Raw genomic sequence first — 12,544 nt, 5'->3', positions numbered from 1 at the left:
CACATCTTAACAATGAAGTCCACAGTTATCTTACCGCCACCTGGACAGTTCATCAAGGAAGATCTTTATCTCCGCAAGAGATGGCGCAGAGTACAATTCTTAGCCAATGAATTCTGGACAAGGTGGAAGAAAGAGTACCTCCTAAACCTCCAACACAGACAGAAATGGAGTAAAGACAGAAGAAACGCAAGGATTAATGACATTGTCATCTTGCAAGATGATACTGCACTACGCAACCAGTGGAAATTGGCAAAGGTTACAGAAGTGTACCCGGGACAGGATGGCCGGGTGAGAAGATTCAAGTTACTGATCAGCGACTCGACCCTAGATGAGAGGTAAACGCATCACCAAAACCCACCTATCTGGAGAGGCCCATCTATAAGACAGTCACCCTCCTGGAAGCCGATCAAGAAACCTGCAGACCCCTTTCACAGAAATCACCGGTGATTGGTGGGAGTGTAACTGACAGTTAGACTTACAGGTTATGTCGTTGTCTTTCGTTTGAATTGTTTACGTGTCCGCTGTGCGGGGGAAATGATAATACAAGCGGAACTACGTAGCTAATACTGTTGTAACGGGGATCCTTATTGTAGCAACACACTTTTGGAGGGAAGGCAATCCCCTAGCTAAGTTTTCATTTCATAAAGGTTGAAGAGTGTATGTTAGGATGAAGTGTGAATTCACACCAGGAATAATAAGTGTGAAGTTTGATTTCCTCCCTTCTGTAATAAGCAGCCAATGAGGTATTTTTTCCTTTATTCATGTGTTTAATCTGAACCCTTTATAACGCCGGTTAAAGTGTTATGTATGTAAGCACTTCAGAGTTATACCAAGCTAATAAGTCACTCGTAAGATAAGGTTGTAAGAGTGTGCTTCACTGTATTTTTTATTTACTTTATAGTTCTCACGGAAGGTGATAATTCTGACTAAAACTACAGAATAAAGACGCCAGTTAAAATCAAGGAACGGTTGTGCTCGTGGTTACTGAAGGGAGCTACAGCCACCAGTGACATTGTAGAAGGCGTGTTTGATTTGGAAAGGGATACCATCAGCAGTACTGGAGAGCAGGTCCTCACCTTTAACAAAGGTATAGTACACATACATCTTTCATGAATAACACTGCTGTTGACCTTTTATGAGATATATGATTCTTTGTGTCATGGCATTGCACTGCTTCTTTGCAGTTGATATGCTGTACTTTAAGATATCGATATTTTCCGTTTGTTTAAATGTGCCTTTTCCCACCAACCAGGGTTCCAAGAAAGTTAGTAAGAACCTCTGTCCTCAAGAGTCTCTGGAGTACCAGCCTCAGAACATTTCCCCTACTGTGTACTTTACAGGTAAGCCCTGCTGCTGTTTAGGCTGCTGCTCAGTCAAGACTGAGACATTATCCCTTTACCATTCCACTAATTCATTTGGAAAGACATTGTACTCCTCTGAGTTGTTACCTATGACATACTGTACTGTGGGCTGGGTGGTAGCCTAGTGGGTTAAGAGGTTGGGCCAGTAACCGATAGGTTGCTGGTTCAGAATCCCTGAGTTCACGAGGCAAAATCTGTCAATGTGCTCTTGAGCAAGGCACTTAATCCTAATTGCTCCTTGTAAGTCTCTCTGGATAAGAGTGTCTGATAAATGAGTTAAAATGTAAATTGATGGCATGCTGGATGGTCTTTCGTTGCAGAGACGATGACAACATCTCATGGCTCCTTTTCTCCAGAGGGAATTTATGATATCGCATCGTCCTTCCCACTTGAAGAAAAGAGTCGCAAGAGCCCTTTTCACCAGATTGTCAAGAGCCATCACGAAAGGCTTTCCCAGCCCATTCAAATCTTCAAGGAAAACCAAATCATTTAATTAAATTCCTCATTATAACAACGAGAGCATTCATTTGTTCAGATGAAAATCTAATCGTATTGGTCACATACGCCGAAAACAACTGTGAGATGCTTTATTACGAGCCCATTCCCAACAATGCAGAGTTAAAAAGTAAGAAAATATTTTCTAAATAGTAACACAATAACAATAACAAGGCTATATACAAGGAGTACCAGTACCGAGTCAATGTGCATGGGTGCGAGGTAGTTGAGGTAATACAGTATGTACATGTAGGTAAGGGTAAAAGTGACTAGGCAATCAGGATAGATAATAAACACAGTAGCAGCAGCTAGTGTGAAAGTCGGTCAGTGTCACAGTGAATGTGTGGGTAGAGTGTAGTGAGTGTGCATCGAGCCAATTCAAGAGAGTCAGTGGAAAACAATTAGAAAAATACATCAATAACAAAGGGGGTCAATGCAAATAGTGCAGGTGGCCATTTAATTAACGTTCATCAGTCTGATGACTTGGGGGTAGAAGCTGTTCAGCAGTCTAATGACTTGGGTGTAGAAGCTGTTCAGCAGTCAAATGACTTGGGTGTAGAAGCTGTTCAGCAGTCTAATGACTTGGGGGTAGAAGAAGTTCAGCAGTCTAATGACTTGGGTGTAGAAGCTGTTCAGCAGTCTAATGGCTTGGGGGTAGAAGCTGTTCAGCAGTCTAATGGCTGGGGGGTAGAAGCTGTTCAGCAGTCTAATGACTTGGGTGTAGAAGCTGTTCAGCAGTCTAATGACTTGGGGGTAGAAGCTATTCAGCAGTCTAATGACCAGGATCCTGGTGTCTACCCAATGTGCTGAGCACTCCTCCTGGACAGAGTCCGCGCTACATTCAGCTGCTGCAACCATGGTCTCTGTGTGAAGGCACTGTTAGAGAGTCAATCAACCAGAACAAGGTTAGGAGACCAAATCTGTGTCTTAGCATTGTGAAATACTGTATATTTAATGGCCTCAATACATTAATGAAGTGCCCTTACATCCTATCCTCTCCCCATACTGAAACAACTTGTTAGGGTGAACCAATAAGACTGACACTATATACCTTCTAAGCATGATAGTTGGCTCATGATTTGTTTCAGGACTTGTTAGGGTAAACCTATAACAGCTTCTAACCCCAAGTCATAAGACTGCTGAACAATTAATCAAATGGCCACCGGACAAGTTCAAATGTTTTATTATTTGTTACTTTAGTTTATTAGGTAAATATTCTCTTAACTCTTCTTGAACTGCACTGTTTGTTAAGGGCTTGTAAAGTAAACATTTCACGGAAAGATCTACACTTGTTGTATTCAGCGCATGTGACAAATTAAAGTTTGAGTTGATTTGATTTGACTATATACCTTCTAAGCATGATGGTTGGCTCATGATTTGTTTGTACTGAAATCTATTCAGGGAGGATAAGGGTATATCATAGGCAGTGATGTAGTGGTAAAAACATTGACTGGTAAATGCTGATTGCCGTTCAGGATTAAAGAAGTAACGCTCCCTCTACTTTCAATGCATCTTCCACAAAAGGTGGGTAAATGCTTGAACAAAATAAAATAAAAAGTGTGTAAACAGCTTTTACATGTGTTCCACCCCCCCACCACCACTGATTATAGGAGGCTTCTTCTGACAGTATTCACACCTTTCATAAGAAACCTCCAGAGAAATATTCATATTCACCGTAGCTGTCATTTAAACTTGGACTAACCTGGCCAAGGCCAAACAGTATATGGCGTTTTCTCTGGGTGTGCGGTCGCAGGGGAGAGAAAAGGCCTCCAGTGAGGTGGTGAGTATCTGGGCGGAGTTTGGCGAGGCAAACACAGGTCTGAGATTGGTGTCTCTGGAAATGGGCGGGAGAGGGACTCTGCTCCTCCATTGGTTGCTGTTCTGATCCCCACTCTCATCCTCCTCACATCCCTTCCCATCCCCTCTTCTTCTCTCTTTCATCCCTCGTGGCCACAGGGTGTAGCTTCGGTAGTTGAAGAGGTTTATCCTGGGATGCCAGGGCGCGGAGCGGGCAGGATACATGAGATGGGCAGTTGATGGGGGTCAAACGTCGAGAGGCTGTGGACAACACCCCGATACCCGCCTTGGCCTCACTCCTCCTGGGCTTGGAGGACATCTTGGGGAGGGTGAAGCCGTCCACCAGGACCGTGTCGCCCACCCTGGTCCTGAACGGAGCCCTGTTGAGGCCCATGCAGTGCCTGGATGCTGCCCTCCTCTGCCCCAGCCTCACCCAGCCCTTTATCTGGAGGTATGTCCGCATGGGCAGGGCCATACCTGGGAGGACCACCACAGAGCACAGCTTGGTGGCCAGGTGACGCACACACTCTCTGTGGCCGTACTGGAGGGCGATCCTCAGGGGGTCACGCCTGTCGGGATCCCCAGGGTCAAGGGTCAGAACGCTGCTGGCGATAAAGAGTTTGAGGATGGTGAGCTGGCCGCGCTTGATGGAGGCGACAGCGGGAACCTTGGCGACGTCGGGGTGGGCCGTCTGGTGGCACCACTCACGGTAAGGGTGAACCCCCACCGGCTCAATGACACGCACCCCCCTCTCCAGCAGCCAGCCGGCCAGGTCCAGGTGGCCCAGAGAAGCAGCGATGTAGAGTGCCACCCGGAGCTGGAACCTGGAATAATACAGAATCAATGTATTTATAACACGTTTCAAGTTTTTTTTGTCAAGTTCACAAGATACAGTGGGTTATAAAACAGTACAGTAAAATGCTTACTTGCAAGCTCTTTCCCACAATGCAGTATTAAATATCAGGGTAAGAGAAAAAAAATATGAAGGAAAAAAACACGAGAATATAAGCTATATACAGGGTCAGTACTATCATTGTAAGCTATATACAGGGTCAGTACTATTATTGTAAGCTATATACAGGGTCAGTACTATTATTGTAAGCTATATACAGGGTCAGTACTATCATTGTAAGCTATATACAGGGTCAGTACTATCATTGTAAGCTATATACAGGGTCAGTACTATCATTGTAAGCTATATACAGGGTCAGTACTATCATTGTAAGCTATATACAGGGTCAGTACTATTATTGTAAGCTATATACAGGGTCAGTACTATTATTGTAAGCTATATACAGGGTCAGTACTATCATTGTAAGCTATATACAGGGTCAGTACTATCATTGTAAGCTATATACAGGGTCAGTACTATCATTATAAGCTATATACAGGGTCAGTACTATCATTGTTAGCTATATACAGGGTCAGTACCATCATTGTAAGCTATATACAGGGTCAGTACTATCATTGTAAGCTATATACAGGGTCAGTACTATTATTGTAAGCTATATACAGGGTCAGTACTATTATTGTAAGCTATATACAGGGTCAGTACTATCATTGTAAGCTATATACAGGGTCAGTACTATCATTGTAAGCTATATACAGGGTCAGTACTATCATTATAAGCTATATACAGGGTCAGTACTATCATTGTTAGCTATATACAGGGTCAGTACCATCATTGTAAGCTATATACAGGGTCAGTACTATCATTGTAAGCTATATACAGGGTCAGTACCATCATTGTAAGCTATATACAGGGTCAGTACTATCATTGTAAGCTATATAAAGGGTCAGTACCATCATTGTAAGCTATATACAGGGTCAGTACTATCATTGTAAGCTATATACAGGGTCAGTACTATAATTGTAAGCTATATAAAGGTTCAGTACCATCACTGTTGATAGTAAGTCTATCATACAGTTCAGTGTGTAGATGTGTATTCTGACATCACAGGTCTCTCCCTAGACAGGTGTCGTTGGACGGTCAGTCTGTGTCCCAGGAAGCAGCCTCTGAGGAACTCCGCCCACCCATCCCAGGTGTCTAACCGTAGAGTAGCCCCTGAGAGACAGAAACACATGCAGGTTGTCCTCCTGGTTTCCATGAACCAAGAATGTGTTCCATACAGTCCATTTGTCTCTGTGTTACATCCATAAGGTGTTGAGCCAGAGGACCATTGATCTACTGCACAAGGAAGGCCATACCCAGGTCAATGGCGTAGTCGTGCAGCCGGTTGCAGTCGTAGAGTTGCAGGCCGGTGGGAGAGCTCAGTCTGAAGGAGCTGACGGGAAGCACACACTGCTGGGACACCAGGGTCATGAGCCTGGCCACAGACGTACTCAGGAGAAACACAGTGCCCAAGACTGAGAGGGTCTCCCCCGTCACGGCACTGAACACACGCACCACCGGCTCCCGCTGAAGTATAAGACCATGGACATAAAGTAAATTCACTTGTTTTACATAAATACCTATGTTGTGTTTATACACCGAGTAAACAAAACATTATGAACACCTGTTCTTTCCATGACAAAGACTGACCAGGTGAATCCAGGTGAAAGCTATGAACCCTTAATGATGTCACTTGTTAAATCCACTTCAGTGTAGATGAAGGGGAGCGGACAGGTTAAAGAAGGATTTTTAAGCCTTGAGACAATTGAGGCATAGATTGTGTATGTGTGCCATTCAGAGGGTGAATGGGCAAGACAAAATATTTAAGTGCCTTTGAACGGGGTAGTAGGTGCCAGGTGCACCGGTTTGTGTCAAGAACTGCAATGCTGCTGGGGTTTTTCACACTCAACAGTTTCCTGTGTGTATCATGAATGGTCCACCACCCAAAGAACATCCAGCAAACTTGGCACAACTGTTGGAAGCATTGGAGTCAACATGGGCCAGCATCCCTGTGGAACGCTTTCAAACACCTTGTAGAGTCCATGCCCCAACGAATTGAGGCTGTTCTGATGGCAGAAGGCGGGGTGCAACTCAATATTAGGAAGGTGTTACTAATGTTTGGTACACTCAGTATATATAAGCTAGGAGTCATATAATTACAGGGGTAAGATTAAGTGGCTCCTTTGCACTGATCTTAGGTCTGGTTTGTGTTTTTACTGCTAATGGTAAAGGTTAGGATTTGGTGAGAGTAAACTGATCCTAGATCTGTGCCCAAGGGCAATTTCTATCCAGAGACAAATCAAAGGTCCATGCTATTTAAATTTATAATCTACCACCATCTCGTGGCTCAAACTTGTAACAACATTTTCTAATTAATGTGCTGTACTGAGTTTTGTTCTATCACATTGAACACTAATCTGGGTGCAGATTAAATTGAACACTAATCTGGGTGAAAATTAAATTGAACACTAATCTGGGTGAAAATTAAATTGAACACTAATCTGGGTGAAAATTAAATTGAAGACTAATCTGGGTGCAGATTAAATTGTTAACAGAAATATTATGAATATGTATTTCAATGAACCCAAAGGGCCTCTTCTTCTCCTACTATACGGCCTGCTGTGCTCTGCTGTACTCTGTAGTCTGCTGTACTCTGTAGTCTGCTGTACTCTGTAGTCTGCTGTACTCTGTAGTCTGCTGTACTCTATTGTAGTCTGCTGTGCTCTACTGTACTATACACCCCTGGGTATACAGACTCTTCAGATACTGTTAGCGAACACCAGACTGAGGTTGAGGCGATTACATGGGGAAAAGGTTTATGACTGTAAGGGTGTTTGGTACAAAGGCAACACTACATCGGGCCACATTTCAGCTCTATCCCAGGTCAACCATACAATACTATAGATTTCCACTCTAGTCAACCAGCAAGAAGGAGAGACAGACAGAAGGTCTGGCTTTGACTATGTCAATGATGGGATGTGTAAGTAAGGAGTAAGGAACACAAATAAACATTATTCTGATGGTTACATTTGTACTTAGATACATAACCACTCTCCTCTGTTAGCAAATCTTCCACAGAACTTTGTGGAACAGAGTGAGTTCTGTCCCTGTCTGGCTCTGGACATGTACCCAGGGACCTCTGTACAACAACACTTCACACTCACGAAGCAGTGTTCTTACTAACCAATCACTCTACCATAACCATGGTCTCGGTATAAAGCAGTGTCCTTACTAACCAATCACTCTACCATAACCATGGTCTCGGTATAAAGCAGTGTCCTTACTAACCAATCACTCTACCATAACCATGGTCTCGGTATAAAGCAGTGTCCTTACTAACCAATCACTCTATCATAACCATGGTCTTGGTTGAGCAAGGGCAATATTACTTTAAGTCTCAAGCAGGGTGACCTCAACATACTATATATCACCATACTATATACCACCACACTATACAGTGGGGCAAAAAAGTATTTAAAATTTGAAGCAGAGCTTAATTTGTAAATTGGGAGGTGCCAGAACAAAGAGTGGGTGCTAGAGGGGGGGTTCTGTGGTACCAGAACTCATGAGAAAAAAGATCACCTATTATAATAGAGCATTGAACGCATATCATCACATTTGGGTAGAGCCACTTATAAAAGGTGCACATATGGGGAACATTTTTAGTAGCCTAGGGTCCGGGAAAGTGTTGGCCTTTTTAAAACCGCATTTCGTGCAATTCTACATAATTTTACATGACTGGAGACTTTGGCACTATCTTTTTTTAATTTGCACAAATGATCGAAATGGCAGGCTACTTTGACACTGACAAACTTAGTATCTGAGATCAATAAAAACGACCTTGTCTTGAATCCATCAATAGCCTATAGGCCTAGGTTTGTGGAGAAACATATAGTAGGCTACAATATGAGGAGGAAATTAGTCCTAAAAATGCTTTCCAGTTTCACTGACTCACCCAATGATGCGCAGCTCACTCGCTGGAGATTGTCGATGCGCTCGTGTCAAAAGCCTATCTCTCCCTCTCTCTGTTTTGTAAAACAATGTTTGGGAGTTGATCAAATATTTTGGTAGTCTACAGCATAGTCTTATCTTTTCAGCAAGAGTCATTGCTTTTCAACCTGTGTTTTCCCTCGATTATATTTGAAAAATTGCAAAAGGCCTGTTTTGTCTGCGTGCTGTTTTTTCACTGACAGATTTGCCTCGCGTTCCCGACTGTAGGCTATTCTTTGTTATTGGGCTACAATCCGCAGCTAGGCTATTTAAAAAAAAGGGGCCATTGGTACTCTGTAGCTAAATTATAGGGTTTCTCATGACGTATTAGGCTATTCTGAATTATTTAATTTATTTCTGAACAGACAGCAGTACTTCCGTAACTTGACACAGTAAATTGCTAGCTAGTACTGGCGGGAATTCTCTACAACAAAATGCACAACAAATATTCTCCAAAAACCGCTGCATCTTATGTGTGATGTTCGAATAACATTTACAAACAATTTGATATAAATTGAACATTTAAATCATCACCTGAAAGTATAAAAATCACTTTTGATGTACAGTGCTTTGCAACCAACAACTTACCGCTGGTTTGGTGCTTGTTCACTGGGACGATTTTAACTGGAACATCCCCCCTCGTAAGCAGCTATTCAAACCAGCCAATAAGATGCCATGTTGAGTAGGTGAAGGCAAGACAAACTCAAACCAAAAACCCATTGGCTTAACAATAAAGTGGCAAGGGGAATCACCAATATAACCCTGTTACAGAGGCAACTCGAATGAACATTGATCGCTTTTATTATAATTGTTAAATAGCAAAAAGTGAAAATGATTTTTCATGGCACGAGAGGTACCGGATTCGGCCAAATAGGTTCCGGAACAAAACAGTCCAGAACGGAACGGTGCCGGATCCTGTTCTGGCATGATCCTGCTCAAATGAAGCACTGATTTGAAGTACCTAGGCCTCTACCTGCTGAGTATAAAGATTATTAAACTAGATTCAGTGGGCTTGTCATTCACAGTACTGATGAAAAATCAAGTACAGTTGATCTAAATGTGGATATATGAGGACATCTAGTGGTCACCGGATTTAAAAAAAAAAAATCATGCAAGCTATCTTTGCACTAGCATGCGATGCCATATATTTGACGCAGGTATTTATTATTCAACAAGGATAGTCATTGACCCGGACAAAATATAATTGTATGAGCTATGCCTCTATGTACCGGCGTTGTTGCACCCCTCTACTATCTGGCTTGGTGGGGCGATCTCGTTCTGCATGCCTGCTTCACTTATATTCAATGTGTCGTCATGCATTTGCGCATGCACACTGTTAACGGTCATACCCGTCTTGCTAACTTAGCTAGCTCATCAAATAGTATTTTATTCGCTTTTTCTGCACGATAGCACTTATTAAAGCCTTGAAACTCATGGGGACCTCACTGTTACCACGGGTCATCGAGCTAGCCCTTATTTGGCAGCAGGGTTGCATCGGTTTCCACTGGATTTGACAGCTTGTTATGCTGCCTAGCTAGGTAGCTAATTCGCTAATGCGAACTATTTATCATGTAGCAGCCTATGCTGACTAGCGTCGCTAGCAACTAGCTAACATAGATAACGTTTAGTCGTGGGTCCACAAAATCAAACAAATGGTACTGAACTGATGACAAAATCATGTTTCGAAATTGTAGTAGCTATATATGTTGTTGTTGTTGTTTAATGACATTGCGAATATAATAATTTTTGACATTTAACTACCGGTATGTATCTAATCCGGTTTCGGCATGAGAAAAGTATTAATCGCAAATTCCAGCACTAACGGATACCGGGAAATAGAAATAAGACACCCGGTCACGAATGCGGAGCCACGCCCTAAAATAACATGGCGTTTAAAAACAATTTTTTTTTAAATTTTTTTTTAACATTTTTTAAAAATTAATAACAAATCAATACATAAGGCACATGAGGGAACACAAGCATACATAGATTACAAACAATAGACAATCGAGCTAGGGGGTACAATATCACATTACAATTACACAAGGACCTTAAGGGACATGCATGTACTTACAATTCTAACAGCTTTTTTGATAGTAGAGCATTTAACCGTCTTAAAATACAGTTCAATTTCTTTTTGTAGGGTACGAAAATGTGGTTTTCTGTTTGTAAATTTACATTTGTGTATATGAAATTTGGCAAAAAGAATAATGAAATTAATTACATAAAAATGATTCCGCTTATTTCTATTGTATGTAAAGAGTCCAAACAGTACATCTCTCCACAATAGTGTAAAATCTTCATAAATGTGTTCAATTATAAACCTACTGATGTCTTGCCAGTTTTCTTACATGCATACAATGCCAAAAAAGATGCACAACTGTTTCTGGGTGGTCATTACAAAAGGAGCAATTTGAGTTGATGTTTTCCTTAAACTTCTTCATATAGTGGTTGGCAGGATAATATTTATGAATCATTTTAAAGGAAACTTCCTAAATTTTGTTAACAAGTGTGTGGCAACATCCAAACTTTTTTCCAACAGATATTATCAATAAATCCATTCCAATAAGGCATGACATAAGGTATAGATAGATACAACATCCTGCTGAAACAAGGATCATATCGCTCTGTTGTTGAATGGATCAAAAGAGAAACAAATCTTTCCTACTGATGAGTCAACAGGGTCAACAGAAGGTAGGCTCTGAGGGTCAGGTTCCTGAATAACATAGCAACACCTGAGGGAATGGCATCTAAAACAATTGCAAAATCTTTAGGTGTTACAGGGACCTTGTAAAGTAATAAGAATTCTTTATAACTGAGTAAAAGACCCTCTGCATTTACCAGTTGGCTCACCAATAGGATATTATTTCGGAACCAATATTCTAAAAACAGAGAGGTATTTTTATACAATATATCCCGATTATTCCATATATAATATCTGTGTGGAGAAAAATTGTGTTTATAAATTAAGGACCATGACAAGAAAACCTGCCGATGAAAAGCAGAAAGTTTCACTGGAACTTTGTCAATATTATCATTGCAAAACAACATGAAGTTAAGGCCACCAAAAGTAGAGAAGACATGATGAGGAATAAAATTCCAGATAGAAGTGGGTCTTCTTAGGAATTGTTTTATCCAATTGATCTTAAAAGTATTATTTAAAGTAGTAAAGTCCAGAAAATTCTCATAAGTGTTCATTACAACAGTTTCCTAATGTAATGGGTACGGTTCCTCCAAAGAAAGTTCAAAAGCATCTGGTCTATCTCCTTGCTTATTTTACGGTCAAGATATAAAGATAGAGCACCATATGCTAGTCTAGAGATACCTTCAGCCTTGGTTATTAGGACTCTACCTTTTAAAGATAAGTCCCTCTGTAGCCATTGATTTAGTTTCTTCTGGGTTTTTTTAATAAGAGGGTTCAAATTTAGTAAGCCTCTAGACTTCTGATCCTTTGTAATGGTTATGCCTAAATATGTAAGTTCTTCTTTTACTGGAATACCATAATATGAAGGTGTCACACAATCTTTGACAGCTATGAGTTCACGTTTATTAATGTTAAGATATAGACCAGACACTTTGGAAAAGGATTGTATCACATTGATCGATATGTGAATTTGGTTAGCGTCTTTCAGAAAAAGTGTAGTGTCGTCAGCCAGCTGGCTTATAATAATTTCTTTACCAGCTATGGAAATACCTTGTACAGGACTATTATTTAAAGAATTTGCAAGAAGTTGGGTGATTAATAAAAACAGGTACGGAGAGATAGGACAACCTTGCCTAATTCCTCTCTTTAACTCAAATCTAGGTGAGGTGCCATATTTCAATTTGATAGAGCTGTTACCATTTGCATAGAGAGTCTTAATAGCCTTACAGAAAAAATCCCCAAAGCCAAGTCTCGTTTGTGACACATTCATGCGTTCCAACTTTGTCTTAATTGTATGTAGGTTCTAAATTGCTTATGAGCTTGGCTTCCCTTCAGAAAGTAGCTGATTCTTGTACTTTACAGCTG

General features: G+C 41.2%; 1 long non-coding RNA gene and 1 pseudogene across 1 annotated transcript; one reads left to right on the top strand and one right to left on the bottom strand.

Annotated features, from left to right (window-relative positions):
• The first annotated feature begins 661 nt into the window (after positions 1 to 661).
• Positions 662 to 1,336, top strand: LOC139414976 (uncharacterized). Its single transcript, XR_011634923.1, has 3 exons — positions 662 to 743; positions 902 to 1,087; positions 1,253 to 1,336. It is a non-coding gene; the product is annotated as an uncharacterized lncRNA (long non-coding RNA).
• A 1,284-nt stretch (positions 1,337 to 2,620) lies between these two features.
• On the bottom strand, positions 2,621 to 9,855 carry LOC139414379 (protein ANKUB1-like; annotated as a pseudogene).
• Positions 9,856 to 12,544: the final 2,689 nt, after the last annotated feature.

The sequence above is a fragment of the Oncorhynchus clarkii genome, chromosome 1 (genome assembly GCF_045791955.1).
Source record: "Oncorhynchus clarkii lewisi isolate Uvic-CL-2024 chromosome 1, UVic_Ocla_1.0, whole genome shotgun sequence".
NCBI lineage: Eukaryota > Metazoa > Chordata > Actinopteri > Salmoniformes > Salmonidae > Oncorhynchus > Oncorhynchus clarkii.
The sequence above is the reverse complement of the archived record's forward strand: the minus strand, read 5'-3'. Positions and strand labels throughout refer to the sequence as shown.